This window comes from Triticum aestivum, chromosome 1D (assembly GCF_018294505.1).
Source record: "Triticum aestivum cultivar Chinese Spring chromosome 1D, IWGSC CS RefSeq v2.1, whole genome shotgun sequence".
NCBI lineage: Eukaryota > Viridiplantae > Streptophyta > Magnoliopsida > Poales > Poaceae > Triticum > Triticum aestivum.
In genome coordinates, this window is record NC_057796.1 from 225,391,277 (window position 1) to 225,395,450 (window position 4,174).

Consider the following 4,174-nt stretch of genomic DNA (forward strand, 5'->3'; position numbering starts at 1 on the left):
GACGCGTCCCTGCCAAGCTGTCGCGCCCGCGCCGCGAGCAACAGGGGAGGGTGGCCAGGGGACCCCGCCGCCGCCGACGCTGACCGGGCTTCGCCCGGCGGCGCCCTCCGGCGGCGGCGAGGAGGAGAGGAGGTGAGGAAGAGGGGTGGTCCGGCGGCGGCTAGGGTTCGCCCTGCCGCCCGCGGGAGCGGCTCGGGCGAGAAATCCCCGCGTGTAATCTTTGTGTGAGCTAATTAGTATTTAAATTGGACAAAATCTTATCAGCTGAATGTCTTTTGTGAAGGCAAATGGTGCTCAGTCATAGGGTAAAACACAGAGCCAAAGCCAAAACAAGTGCATAAAATTTCTATGCCTATTTGGCTAAGATAAATATAACTGCTTTTTGGGTGAGTTGCTACTGAAGCTTCTTTATAGGCAGCCACCATGGTTTTGCTATGGTCTCTTTGTTTTTAGTCAAGGCTGTGTGTTTGGTTGTTTTCGCTTGTTTTGAGAAAAAGGGTATTTGGTCTATTCTGGTTGGTCTGAGCATTTTAGATTGATAGATAGCTCAGAGAAAACATGATTATTGTATGGTGGTGCACTTGTCTTTTTTTGCTTTGTGAAGAATAAATTACTTTAGCTGTCACCTGAGAATCCTACCATGTTTGATCCTTTTTAGTACAAGTCCAGGTTCTTAAATAGAGAGATGTGCTGGCAGACTGATGTTGCTGATAGTTGAATGCAGTCCACGTTACGTTGTCAGCAGAGACAGCCCTTTAGGTGGTGCAATTGATGGAACGGGGCCTTGCTAGCCCATTATGCTTATATAAGTAGCTGACGTGTCATTGATTACACGGTGTTCGACTGCTCTTCTTGACTGGTTGGTGCTTGTTGGAGGAGCTGTCTAGCTCTGCCCTCAGTCCAAGAACCGTCTGACGGGAAGGACACTCCCAAAAGACCACCTGGGAGGTCCTTTGTACAGAAGCAATTGACCGGTCGATCTGTGGGAACCCAGGACAGTCCCCAGGTGGACTTTTTTGCTCTACATTACTCACCCCAACAGGCAGTATCCTCATAATTTGTACTAGGCCATATTCCTATAATTGACGTTCTGTTAGTGGATTTGTCGATTGTCATGAGCCTACAAATGGTCCGCTGCAGGCCTGTAACTCGAACTCAATCAATACGAGACCTATAGATCCTGAGCCCCAAGGTTTGAGATCCTTACAAGGGGTGGAACCTGAGGCAGGGGCATGCTGACAGGTGTAGGGTGCGTTTGACCTATCCACTTAAGGAATCAGTCACCTGACGCAGGTATCATGATTCGTGGTGTTCTTTGTTGTCATTCAAATCACTGAACACAAGAAAGAAGTGCCCAGCAGTGAAAGGTGACCACGGTTTCTTGTAACTTCTTGGGAGCCTTGAGAGTTGAGACTTCATTAGTTGCTTCTGTTTTCACCGGCAACTTGGGTGACTAATGAGCCCTGAGAGGCCATTAGTTGACATCATTAAGCACCTGCGTTGTCATATATCTATGTGGTATCTGCAATTTGGTGATACACTGCGATTCGCCACAACTAGAAATACTTGTGATATTGGATCGCGTATGTTGGTTGTCCTTCTCTCCCTCAAGAGGCCATTTCTACTTAATTTTACCTTTATATACAGCAGGAGACTGAGTATTTTATTTGTTATCAGGACATTCTGCAATCACACATGCTGACGTACAGTTGACGGAGGTGATGTACATACAATTGGGCTCTCGCCGAGCATCACATTTTCCATATACGGGGATCGTGGCGAAGATGGCCCCACAGTATGGTGGATGAGAGGGTGAAGAAATTTATGACCAGAGAAATAGCTCGAATAGCCCACTGCCAACTTGAATGGTGAGCATTTCTCATTCCACTTCTCTCAGCTGACCCACCCAATTTACGAGTTGAGGCCAAAGACTTGCTGCATTAGAAAGAGCCACCTTATTTTGACCAGTCGAATTGAAATATGTTAAAAAGAAAGTGATGAGTGGGTTTTCATTTTTGTCCTCCTCTTGGCATTCTTCATACAGGAACCCTTTTGTGAAATATAAGCAACAATTGTGTGCAGATTGTCATGTGGTGTAACTAAGGTCACTATTATTGGTTCCAGAAAAGTGGAGCGGAGCATTAAACTGGTGTATGTGTATAAAGTTTGGTGCCCACGTATTCAAGTATGTTAACTACGTGCATATCGCAAGCTTAGCATTTCCCACCTCTTCTCCAGCATGCTGTTGATGATACTGTTTGGGCGTGTTTGGCAGCCCGCTTAGAGGCCAACCAGGCCTGTGGGACGAAGATAGGCTGTTTGGCTCCCCGCATACACTACTTGCTCTACATCGCATGAACATTAAAGCACCTTCCAGTCTGGTCTGCTAGGAATGGCTGAATCAACAGTTTCTAGCCAGCCAGGCTCGACCGATGCAAGGGAGGGGAACGTGACGCTCAGCTCGTGCGGCCATGAAGATGGCGTGATCTCGCGCGTGTCTTTGAAAAATCAGCGGTAGGATTTTGGCTCACCTTCGCCGATTCGGTCGCCCTATATAGCCCCCTTCGTCTCACCGTTGAAACTCCCGCCACCCTTTCCCCCCCTTTCGAGCTTTCCCGCTCCTTCCTCGTTCGGTGGTCCACTGCGGCGGCGACTCCTGAACTCATCTTCTTCGACTGTTTCAGCGCTGGCCTCTGTGAGTTCAATCGCCCCCTTCTCTGTACTCGTTGTAAGCGTCTTCGGTCTCTGTGAGTTCAATCACCCCCTTCTTTGTACTCGTTGTAGACCATGTGGTAGGGTCTGATGTTCGAGCTTGTGGTAGAGTTTGACCTGTAAACATCTTGTAGCATGCTAGGGTTGTATTTGTGTGCCGATATGTGAGATTATGATGTTGTGGTCCCTATCGGTGGTTGATTTGTCACATGCTAGGGTTGTGTTGAACACACTGGATTCGTAGCTAGTTGTGATGTATGCTGCTCATATTGTGCTATGTTGAGCTTGATTGTCCGGTAGTGTGTGCTATGCTCATTGTCAATGTGTGTTGCGATTGTAGAACATGACCACGCAAATGCAAGATCTTAGCTAGGCCTTTGTCTTGTCCGAGAGCCAATTCCTTCCGTCCTATGTCGAGGACTCCCAGCCCCCTCGATGATGCCGACTGATTCAGATGCGATCGAGGTTTCAGCCTTTGTGCTTACTGAGCCAAGTGTTGGTGCTGCATCTGCACAAACGGCAACAACAAAGGAAAGAAGGATGGTAGGGGGAACATGAAGTGACAGTCGTTCATGTCCACGTCCGTGCTTAAAAAGATGTGTGAACTCATATCTAGTGGAATGAGGACTGACAAGGGCTTCAAGGAGGTGCACTTGAACACCTTTGCGAAGCAGGTGTTCGAGTTTTGTGTGGTGAGGAGGTGACCTCCACCCAGGTCTACAACCACCCCAGGAAATGGAGAGCTCGGTGGATCTCAGTGTCCAAGCTCAAAGACCTTAGCGGCCCCTCGTGGGATCAGAACACTTTGATCGTTCTGGAGGTAGAGCACTACACCGGCCACGTTGCGGTTGGCTCACGCCCCTCTTGTTTTTCACACTGTCAACCATTGCCTTCTCGTAACTAACAACACTGTGTTTCTTTCTTAGGACCATCCCAAAGATGCTAAGCTCCTCAACACACCCATCCAGAATTACAATCAAATGCAACACATCCTCTCATTTGGGCTGGCAACCGGCAAGAATGCCATGGGCTCCATGAGTCTCTCGGTTCGCCCATGCCCGAGTTCCCAGACACCCAGGACGCAGAGGCAGTCCTTGATGCCCTAACAAGCCCTTTGAGCACGTCCCCGTGCTTATAGGAAGAGGAAGAGGGCGGCTTGATGGAGGAGATCAGTGTCTTTGCCAGCATGACTGAGGTCGTGAAAGAGGTGGCAATTGTCATCAGGTCCCTCGACGTCCACTCTGAGTTGTACACCGCCGTCATGGACAAAGGTGGCTTCAACCAGGAGGCTATGATGGATGCTCTGAGCCACCTGTTGGACAACAAGAACCAGGGTGTTGGATTTGTTGTCATGGTAGACGTTCACAGGGTGCTCTGGCTCAGGAGCTGGCTGGACAAACACTACTACTAGACGTAGTGCTGCCTTTGGTTACTGCGTACATGATCCTTCACGGCGACGGCA

General features: G+C 49.0%; 1 protein-coding gene across 1 annotated transcript in view; it reads left to right on the forward strand.

Annotated features, from left to right (window-relative positions):
• LOC123181120 (protein EXECUTER 1, chloroplastic) overlaps positions 1-2,203 on the forward strand; it is a gene marked incomplete at its 5' end in the record, with an annotated part of 11,641 nt that extends 9,438 nt beyond the window's left edge. Inside the window, 1 exon segment of the mRNA XM_044593346.1 lies at positions 1,678-2,203.
• Positions 2,204-4,174: the final 1,971 nt, after the last annotated feature.